At 37.8% G+C, this 11915-nt stretch overlaps 1 pseudogene; it reads left to right on the top strand.

Annotated features, from left to right (window-relative positions):
• Nucleotides 1–8076: 8076 nt before the first annotated feature.
• On the top strand, nt 8077–11354 carry LOC149195562 (importin subunit alpha-1b-like; annotated as a pseudogene).
• Nucleotides 11355–11915: the final 561 nt, after the last annotated feature.

Below are 11915 nucleotides of genomic sequence, written 5' to 3'. Positions count from 1 at the left end.
ATTAACTATTTATAGAATATTCTATTTTTAACTTATACAACTAACCAATATTTATATAACCTCGTTGATTTATAATCAATTTATTTTAAGATTTAAATAACTGATATTTTATAATATAATTAACTTATATTTATTTAAAATATAGTTAACTATTATCTATTTTATAGTATATTAACTCACTTATTTTAATATATATTTATAAAATTGTCAATTAAGCTGCTGCTGAGGGGTCTTGTGCTGCACAAGAGTGGTCAACCTTTCTATGTTTCGACATATGAAATAAGGGATGTTCATCATCCGTACCCGAGTGAAATGCATCAACAACCTGATGTGATAAGCATACAAGCGGGAGAACCGGCCCTCATAGGTGAAATACTTCATGATGAGTTTCATTAAAGGAGCATACTCATCCTTGAGAAACTGAAAAGGAAACACTCTCTTAAGCTGCCTCAGAAAACTAGGTTTGATATATGGTTCATATTGTTGCCGGTCAATCTTCTGTCTCTTATTCTGTGGTTCTCCAATGTTCGGTATGCCGGTTGCCAATGAAATGGTTTCTGGTGTTAATGTGAAAGCAACACCAGCAAGAGTGGCTTGATCACCATGCAAATGCAACACAAATAAACGGGCCAACTCACGATGAAACTGAATATGAGCAACCTTCTCACAAAATTCATAGCATGACTGATGCTGGAAACAAAAGAGGGCAAGAGGGCAGGCTTGCAACTCGGTAAGGGTGGTAGGTTCTTCTCTGATATGTCTGCCACCTCTATGAGGCCTCCTGGGTGCATGTCCCTCCGTGGGTGAGTCACTTTGGGTCTCCTCTTCATAATCATATGAAGGATCTGATGCCATAACTGCTGGTGGACAAACTGCCTTGAAGAAATAGGTGTTGATATGTCAAACTGTCTTGGACTACCTTTGAAGATTGTTTGACCTCTGCTACCAAGGGAAAACAATGAAACAAGGGACTGTTAGGAGAGGGAAAAATAGTGGGAATTTTTGGGACTGTTGGGATAAATTTAGATAGGGAAAATATGGGATGTTTGGGAGGTTTTGTATAAGGTTAGGGTTTGGGATTTTATAATAGGAAATTTGGGAAAGGGAACTTGGGATAGGGGATTAGTGAGTTTAGGGGGTAGGGGAACTTAGGGAACCATGAAAACAGGGAAAAATGGGGTAAGGGAATGATGGAGGGAAGATGAACTTGGTAGCAAAAAAGTTGATCAAACCCTAGGTAGCAATTTTTGTTTGAGGAATTTGTAATGGTAGGGTTTGATCATTTGTTAAAACATTCACCAGATCAACCATCATAACATTAGCACTAAACTTGGATAAACAGCAGAGGTTAAGCTACACCTACTTGGAACAAGGTGAACTCGTGCGATTTTGGCGATTGGAGGTTGTTCTGGTGATTTTCGGGCTTCCTGGCTGTATGCGCTGCACAACACGCCCAATGTGTCGTGCTCGTGCTTTTTAACAAAGGGTTATGAGGCCCAGTGCGGCGCACCGGTTGATTTGGAGCAAATTTCACCCAAAACTCCCACAATCACTTTGCTTTGTTTTCTCTTGGCCCTTGGAGTGCAAATGAGTTTTAAACACTTGGAGGAATGGTTTATATATGGAGCTTTTCAAATTTAATTTTCCAAAACCCACTTTCATAATGTTTTGCCAAGCACTTTATTTACAAACTCTGTTTTTTGGACTTTTCACTTCTTTTGAACTTCATGATGAATTTAATGACCTGAGCTTTGCTTGCTTTGCAGGTGTTGGAGTTGTTTAGGCTAAAGAAAGTAACCAGGGCACAGATGAATGGATTTACAATGAGAAAAGCAAAAATTTCATGATTTTGTACAATAAATACTAAATACTCTATTTTTTCCTCAAAACAGAGTTTTGAGGAAAAACACATTTTCAAATGCTTGGTGATAAAATTTATTGATGTTGCAACCTCCTCATGGCCTGCTGGCAATTATTGGACATTTTAACAAATTTCTTGACGAAACCCTAATGAAACCCTAGACCTAATTGACCATGAAACCCTAGAAAAGACTTTTGCAATCTTTAAGACAAAAAGGTGACTGTATACAATTTTTGATGAATAAACATGAGCCAGCAGGTAAATGACATGAGGGAAACTATACAACAAGCCATTACTGTCAGATGATCCATGCTCCTAATGGAATGCAGCTGACTGAGCGAGACACCTAACATGTAATGCAACAAGAGGATTTGATCTCTGACGGAGGGATGAAGATACCGACACTAACAGAGTTCAACATATTTAAGCTTTTGGTCAGGGGGCAGAGTTTTGGATAGTTTTATCATTTTAGGATTTTCTTCAGTTCCTATGTTACAGTCCTCAATGTCTGCGTTTAGAGGCTGCATTTTGGGTTTCTTTGGAATATCATTAGAATCAAAGAAATCTTCCAAAGGAGTTAATCCCGTGGGAAAATAGTTGTCTTTTAAATCAATAACTTCAGATTCTCCTCCAATAGCCTCATCAATGTCTATTTCTTTAAGCTCTTGCAACTTTTCCTTGGTAAATTTCGTTGGGTGAAGTATTTGTGTTGCAGTTTCTGCTGAAATGTCTATTTCAATTTTATCTATTTGATCAACTTCACAAATAGTGTCTGTGTCTATATTAGTGCTGGAAAATTCTTCTTTTAGGGTCAAGAAATTGTTAATTTGAGTATCATTGTCAAACACTTGCCAGTTTTTTACATTGTCAGGTACAGTTGGCCTATGTTTAATCTTAGCTGTAAACTGATGATTGGGTTCAAATGGCAGTTTACAAGTGCTGGCAAATGTTGCCAAACTGTGAGCATGCAAATTATGTTTTCTTGGAATTTTGGCCAGCTGTGTTTCAAGAAATGTATTGAGGATCTCAATTGCTACCCCTCTGTAAGATCTTAATCTGGGATCATTTGTGAGGAAGTTCCCTTTCATCTATTGAATGACTAAATCAAAGTCTCCCAAAACTGATATTCTGACTACCCCTAAACTTTTGATCAATTTAAGTCCTAGCAATAGAGCTTCATACTCAGCCATATTATTTGTACAGCTAAAGTTCAATCTGTAAGCATGTCCTTCAGCATGATCATTCTCTAGATTGTGTACCCAAACTCTTACTCTTGCCCCTAATTTATTAATTGATCCATCAAATTCCAAGTACCAAAGGATCTCATGTTCATAGTTAGTATCAAGAGTCTTGGAAATTTGTTTACTAGGGAAATCTGGATTTTTAGTTTCATCTGGTTTCTCTTGAGTGTCTGATATATCCTTGTTCTCAGCAATTTCTTGAATTTGGAGACTAGACCTTTCACTTATAACCTTTTCTTGTTGAAGTGGTAAAACCTTGATATTAGTTACAGGATTAACCTCAACATTGTACAGAATGAAGGAGTCCATGTCAGAATGCATGGAATAGATGGGAAAATTCTGGGGTTTTTCCTAGCTACTCACCACATATTTCATTAGAGTTTCTCGATACAATCTCTTTGGCTGACCAAATACTAAAATGGTAGCATAGGACATGTCCAACTGTAAAGATCCTTGGAGCTTTGCACCCCAAGATCTAGACAGCAACATGCCATATTTTGGTGGTATATTGGCTACCACTACATCCATTAAAATTGTCTTGGCAGGGTATTGAACTAATGATACACATAAATCTTTGATCAATCCTAGACATCTGACTTGGCTTGAGTCAAAAGAGAACAAGTCTTTGTATGGCCTGGTGATATCTAGGTCCAACTTCTCCATTATAGATTTAGGCATTAAGTTATGAGAAGCACCAGAATCAAACATGGCATTATGAAGTATTTTATCATGAATGTTCAGACTTACATAGAAAGGAGGGACCCCTCCATCTACTGATTTTCCGTTTACCTCAGGGCCAAAAATTAATTCAGGCTGGTCATCCAAGACATTTACTGCATCTTTGTTTTCCGAAATCTGGAGTGATCTGCTAATTTGATCTCTGTAGACATCATGCTTAGCCAATTCTGACAATGGAATTGCTATCTTTAATTTGCCTATTTCGGTCTCAAGGTTGAAAGGTTTTTCTGTTTGAATTTTTGCATTTTGGGCAGTGAGATTTTCTTTTTCTGCTGTATTTTCTATGTCTTTCTCTTTTATAGAAGTGTTGTTATGGGCTAAAGTTGCTTCTATGTCAATTTCTGGAGGTTCTTCCACCTTTCCTTTGGGAGGAGTAGAAGTGGAAGGTTGTCTGTTAGGTTGTTGATTGTCTGATACATCTTCAACTATTGGATTATTTGGGTTAGGACCTGTTCTAGGAAGGGTTTGTACAGGGGGGTTTTTGATCTTAGCTTTGTTAGGTTGCTTGGTTTCCTTCTGTTTATTGGTTTCAGGAACATCTATCCTTCTACTCCTTAGATTGTATTGCTTGTGGACTTCATAGATGGCTGTGTCATATCCCTCCCTAAAATCAAATGATTCACCTGATTGAATTTGGAATTGATTAAGAGTGTGAGCCTCTTGGTCTTCTTGGGTCAAGAAAATTTGTTGCTCACTATTGAGACCCATTAAGTTAATTTGAGTATCTTCTGTTGGCTCACTGGAAGTTGAAGCTTCAACATAATTTTCCTGGAATGGGGGCCTAATGTTTTGGTCTGGACCAGCCTTTCCAGTATTAGGGTTCTGGTTTTTTCTGAAGTTTGGATTTCTCCCAGTATTGCTCGGTTGACCATCCCAAGGGGATTTCCTCTCAATTGTTTCTACTCTATCACCAAGTCTATCCATTCCTTTGATTATGGCATCTAATTTCTATTCAAATGCAGAAGGTTCTTCTTTGAAAGGTGTCCTCCTTTCAGCTCTAGCTCGAGCTCGTTTAGAAATCAGGTTGGCCTCAACACTGACAGCTATACTCTGCATGTCTTCTAAGCTTCGAGGAGCTCTTTCCCTAAGCTGGTATGCCATATCAGAGTCAAATGCATCAGGGAATTTGATCAAGGCCAAATCTAGAGGAGGTCCGAGATTCTGTGGAATAGCATTATATACATTATTAAATCTGGTACAGTACTCTTGAACAGTTTCTTGTGGGCCTCTTTTCAAATTTTCATATTCTGACAAGATGTGGAGAGGATCTTTATTCTTTTCCCATCTATGCAAGAAGGCCTGATAAAGAGCTTTTGGGTCATTGATAGTGTTTGCAGGGAGTGCTCTAAACCATGTTCTAACATCTCCAGTTAAGCTTTGAACAAAGACTTTCATTCTGACATCATCATCATCGGATCTCATAATTTTCAAAATAATCTGTCATTTTCTTAGTATGTTGCTGAGCTGTGTAAGTGCCAGTACCCTCAAAATAGGTGATTTTGCTTTGATAATCTTGAGGCATAGCCCCTGGATTTGTAGGTAATTGCAGGGGAGCATATAGGTTTACCATATTTGTAGAGATAAGTGTGACAGCTGGAAGAGCAGGGATAACAATGGAAATGTATGCTGTAGATGGGGTAGTGGGAAGGATGGTTTGAGGTATTGATGGAGAACTTGAAGAAGCTACAAAAATGGCAAAATGGATTTGTGTTTTTCCAGAAGTAAGCTCAGTTTGGATAGGGTTCTGCTGATGTGTGTCAAGGTGCGAATTAGCATAATGTTCTTGGCTCTCTTGGCTTTTAAAGATCTTAGGAATCGGATTAGGATTTTCAAAGATGGGTGGGGGATTTGGATCAGGATTTGATCTGGTGTAACAGATCTTTTTCTTTGGAGCCAGTTTCTGAGTATGTTTTTGGGTTTTCTTGAAATAATTTAACAAGACAACTTTAGTAGTATCTTCTAGGAAGTTTTAGATATGGGAGTTTTGAAATTTCCTAAAGATTTATTGAAAAAGAGGAACTGATCAAGTATTTGGAACTAGATGTTCAAAACACAAACTAGACCGGAGATAGACTGAAGCAGCATTTATTTACTCCTGCAATTGCATAGAAAAAGTATTTTCAAAGGCTACCTGGCTAACTTCAGGCTCCATCTGTAACTCATGAAATAAACAACAGTAACAAACAATTATTCAGCTCCCCAGTGGAGTTGCCAATGATGTTATCACTCAGGTTGTTCCCAAAAGTTGTAAGAAAGGGAATACGACCGAGGTAACCATAGACCAATCTTTTAGATGCAGATTCTAGCCCATCTGCATCCAGAGAGGGCTCTCTCTTTATGATTTAGCATTGTTTTGAAGTGTGTTAGGCTAGTTATGAAGTACAAGGGTTTTGTTTTGAGTTTGGTTGGAAGGATTCAATAGAATAGTGAGGTAGACCTGAAAAGTTTCAGTCCATTGGGCATGATGGAGTCAAAGAAGGACAACTTCCTGGATTCAGTTTCTAAACAGAGGATGGTATCACAGAGCAAGGTAATCAAACATGGAACAATTCATAGGCTGGAATCAGATGGAATGGAGTCAATGGGTGAAGGGCAATTAAGAATCCTTCATCAAGTTGATAGAGGGAAAATGGCTGAATACTGCTAAGGAGAAATTAAGAATTCCTTAGCAATAGTCAAGATGAAAGAATCAGGGGAAACAAGAGCAATTAAGAATTCACTGTTTATACTAATTCTGAAGAAAACATAGACAATAATAAAGATTGAAGACAGAGTGCAGTTAAGCAAATTTTGAATTATTCCTTTTCTCTACTATTGAGATCATGAAACATAGGTGAAATAATAAACGTAGAAACTGTAAAACGCAAGTTAGAAGGGACTTATTGATCCATAAAATGATTCAAGAATTCTGTAACAGGTCCTTAGCATCAATTCCTCATCCAGTGAGCTCGACAACAAATGGTTCCAACGACCTTTTATTCCAAAAATTTTCAGTATTACAGTCAAAACTATGAACATCCACCAACCCCAAATACTTTGTTTGGGGGGGTATTTATACAAAAATGTCAAAATATCTTACAAAATATCTGGTAGAAATAATATCTAGTGGTGATTAATGCTTCTTTTACAAAAGATAGAGACAAACAGTCTTGGAAACAGGGAAGCAATAAATTGACGTTGTGCTGGCCGCTCCGTCTTTATTGGATGTACCAGAGGTAGGTGCTGTGAGTCGGTTAGCGGTGATCTTCCACTGGTACTCAGTGCTGGCTACTCTGTCAAATGTTTTCTGTCCTGTTTCAATACACTTTGACCCGCTTGATCCTTGTTCATATATGTTTATCTTGTCGTGGAACAATAACCCAAAACTCTATTTTGTCTAAGAGAGACTTACAAAATTCCCAACTCAGTTGAGCCTTCTTCTTTGCATTACAAAAGTGAGTTAGGTTTGCATTGATAATCTACCTGAAGTATTCTAATGCAAATAACCTCATGGGCACATATTTGGGCAACTTAAAAGGGCAGAGTTCACACCCATATATTCTGATTTCAGTGTGATTCTGGTAAAGGTACCAGTCACCTATCCTGTATTGTTTAGAAAGTTGTAGAATATTTTTCATATCACCAGAGATCCTAGGAGGAGGAGCTCCTATCAACAGAGTTGAGGCTGGGTGTACAAACAGGTCAATGAATTCACTATAAGTATAAGGGCACTCATAGGTATTGTGGAAAACTGAGCTCCAAAAGATGACAGACCTTCTATTTCCCTTTGAGTCTAATTTTCTGATGGGAAATGGAAAGTTGTCTGGCTGATAATACAACAACAGATGGTATATAAAAGATGTGTATTTAAACACTCCTTCCCTTTCCAAATTCATGAATTGAGCATGGATTTTGTTTGCAATGAAGGTGGCATAGTCATACTTGACAGCAGGAGGCTGTCCTGGAGTGAACATTGATAACAGAACCAGGGTGATATCATCCACATATTCATTTGTTCTAAATCCCAAGACTGAGGATATCATGTCAACAATAAGCCTACCAGTTTCAGTGAAAAAAGCTTGTAGATAAGGAGGAGGGCCTTTAGGTTGATGCTTTGGTGACATGAACATCTGGGCAATACGAGTTATCTCTGTGTTGGGCAATTGAGAGGCTTTTTCTAGCAAAAATCCCATAGAAAGAGGAGCAAGGGGCTCAGTGGAATGGAAGTGTAACATCTCATTGATGGATTCAGCAGTGATGGAAAACAGGACAGCTTGGGAAGGTGACATAACTGCCCTATGGACAGGGTCATAATTGGCACAGCATTGGTGAATGATATCAGGGAAAATATGAACTGAGGGAAGAAAGTACATAGGCAGATTTGATTCCCACAGTCCAAAAATGTCAGAGTTGTTTTGATAACTATCCCTAATTTGGCAGAAGGCCTGAAGATGATTATAATCAGTGGTTAAGTCCTTTATTTGAAAATCTTTGTCTGCAAGAGGCAGATAATTCAAATCTTTGTGAGGTGCATTTACAGGTGCAACATTCAGAGCTGCGGGTGCTTCCATGTTTGGTTCTTGTGTTTCAAACTGGAATCTGGGATTGTTGTGGAAAATTGGACTGAATAGTAGGTCTAGGAGTCTTTTTATGGGCTAAACAGACTGGTCTCAACTTGAATTTGGCTTTCACAAGTGGAATTTTCAGTGAAAAAGCGGAATTTACAGGGTTGCCGGTAAAACGGATAAATACCTGGAATATGGAGGCAAACTGAGTAATTGCAGGTTGAATAATGGAGTGCAGAGCGCGCTGCTGTGGTCTCTTCGGCCGGGTGGTGGTTGAAGAATTGGTACAGTGGCTTCAGTCGTTCTTTTGCATGGGAGCGTGAACAAAGAGAAATAGAGTGAAAATGACATTTCGTCACTTTTTTAACAAAATTCGGTTTGGCGGGTAATTTTGGCATTTAATGAGCAGATGACGTCAGCATGACGGGACAGTTTGTCGCGTAGCGGAGGGTACAGAAGGGTGACGTGGCAGTGACGTCAGTGGGAGGGCGGTAAGTGGTTTCACCCCGCACTACTTATGAGCTAAAGTGGTTTTGATGGGGAGGGCCGTGAACAGCGCGGGCGATCGACACGCGTCCAAAGTACGGGCGTGATACCGCCAATCCCCCGGGCGGTAAAATTCGGTGGATGGAGGCTGGCGATATGTATATTAGCTATCCGATGGGAGGGTGCCAATTGACGGTTGGCGCTCATTGGAGGTGATGGAGGGTTACGCGTGGGGCCCGATATAATTAAATCACGGTTTTAATGTTTTTCGGGCGTGATATGATTGGTTGTCGGGGTTTGTTTAAGTCAGGTTATTAATTAACCAGACGTTAATTAACCCTTAGGATGGTGCGGGGGCGGGTTATTAACAAATCCCGAATGGATCTATTAATCCCCTTATTATGTTAAGACTATGGTCGTATTTCGACCGGGGCGGGATATTAAACATTTGGGGGTTTTTATGTGATATATACACAATATGGGTAGGGGAACATTTACAAGGGATTTAATATTATAATGTTAATAGTTAATATGAGCAATGATGTAAAAATAAGCGCTAAGTTATAAACTTAGGCTATGGGGAAAAAAGGGTTTTTGTGATGTTTGTACATTTTCCTAAGTAAAAGGGCTTTTACTTAGGCTTTTTATGAAATGAGATGAATGGAAGGAGTTGTTTGGTGATATTAAGCAGATCTTAATATCACTGGGGGAAATTAGTAAATGATTTCAGGGAAACCTGGGGGGAGTTAGTCATGCTTCTTTCATAGTACTTGTGATAATAGTAAGATTATCATTCTGAGAGACAAAATCAATCACAAGTTTCTTTCAGCAACAACAAAACTGCCTACCCAGCCTATTATACCTAACATTTTTTCTTCTTCTTCCATGGATGCATTTAGGCTAGCAAACACTCATCAATTTTCTTTTCTTTACATAGTAAGCCTACATAAATCTGCCCTTATTTCTTCCAAGGGCTCAATTTAAATAGTTGAGCTCCTCTACTTCTCTACCTAACTATTTCTCTGCCAAGATTAAACAGTTTGGACAGATTTTATTCTCTATCACTAAAGCAAGAAAATTCAAACATGAACTAGCCAAGATTAAGCTGTTTGGCCATTCATCAACTACAGCATAAAGTTGAACACACTACACATGATACTTTATTGACAGCATAATAAAATAGTAGTGGCGTTTGGACTTGCACACTTTCCTGGTCCTTTTCATTTTGGGTTCATTTTTTTTCTTTTTTCTGACCATCTTATTCTTTTTACCCTTTGTTTTTTCTTTTAGGGTATACCCTCTTTTCATTTTTAAATTTTTTGAAATATTCATAATATGGAAACCTTTATGACAAGTAAAGGTATGAACATATTGCAAAGGTGATCAAGTCAATCATGAAATATGAATCACCATGCTAATCTGGCTGACATCAATGCCAACACACTCACAACCACTAGCCATTTAGACAATGCTAACTTTTGAACAAAATACTTATGTTTTATTTGTTAGATTATGTTCTCAAGTAATTTTGTGGGGATGTGTTGCCTCAATATATTATCAACAATCAGGAACTTCCCTGCCTCTTGGCACTGTTGACCCATAATCATAAGAAAAGTATTAAGAAGGAAGCATGTTGGACCATCTCAAACATAACTACAGGAAACAAAGATCAAATATAGGTTCCTTAGCTACTGCTTTATAGTTTAAGAATGACACTTCATTGAATATATTATTCCTTATAAAATGTTGTTTAAGTTCATGTATCCTGATTTTGGATTGGTTTACAGGTTGTGATCAATGCAAACATCATTCCTCCTCTTGTATAGTTGCTGCAAACTGTTGAGTTTGATATCAAGAAAGAAGCAACATGGGCTATATCTAATGCTACTTCTAGTGGTACACATGATCAAATCAAGTATGTATTTAATGAATATATATGATCAACACAAGCATTTCTAAAATGAGTTATCTAACAAAGGGGTCAACTTACAAGATGTAATGTAATGAGATGTGTTTGCTGATAACAGTCAGTGTGATGTAGATGTTCAAGAACTTGTGTCAGTTGATGCAATGAGACAAACTACTGATTCCTGCTTTTGTTTGCAGATATCTTGTGAATCAGGAATGCATTAAGCCTCTATGTGATCTTCTAGTCTGTCCAGACCCAAGAATTGTAACTATATTGAAGGGCTAGGGAATATTTTGAAAGTTGGAGAAGCAGAGAAGGACCTGGGGAACACTGGACGTGTAAATCTCTATGCACAACATATTGACGATGTTGAAGGACTTGACAAGATTGAGCACCTGCAAACTCATGACAATAATGAAATTTATGAGAAGGCAATAAATATTCTTGAAACTTATTGGTTGGAAGATGATGAAGATGACCAGAAGTTACCTGCCACTGGAGACATTGCACAACCAACATTCAATTTTGGTGCAAATCAACCAACATTTCCTTTTGGTGGATTCACCTTTGGTTGAAAAGGTATAATTATGTTTTACTACTATAACATTGGTTCAATTGTTGGTTTTCTTTTCAGTATTACTTTGCTTTAACATACATACCACTACCAAATTTCAGGAATTTCAGCTATTGCAACCCGACATAACTAATTACTATGGTCTGGAGTGATTGTGAAGATTTTGACAACTTTCTTTTCTACCATATTATTTTGGGTAATGAATTGGTGATTTTATTTTTATAATCATCTAATTTATCATGCCTTTTGCACTCTTTGTATCAATGTCAAATCATTTTTTGATATGGTTATATATGTTCATTTTCATTATTAAGTTGTCTTTGCATATATTTGTCTCAAGGAATTCTAGTTGTTTTGGAACTTCTTGGAAAGACCATCCAACACTTTTAGCATGGCAGAATAAGCCTTGTGCTCCAATTATATGAACATGGTGCAACCTAGTTCACACAACTAGGTATTATGTTTTACATTTTTTCTTACTTAGTGTCTTATACATTTTTTCTTACCCTGATACTTTGCTTTCAACCATCTTCTTGGCTATGCGGAAAATACATTTTACATT

Source organism: Pinus tabuliformis, chromosome 2_2 (assembly GCF_031772625.1).
Source record: "Pinus tabuliformis cultivar Carrire ecotype Pingquan chromosome 2_2, CPIR1, whole genome shotgun sequence".
Lineage (NCBI taxonomy): Eukaryota > Viridiplantae > Streptophyta > Pinopsida > Pinales > Pinaceae > Pinus > Pinus tabuliformis.
This window is presented reverse-complemented; position numbering and strand designations above follow the sequence as displayed.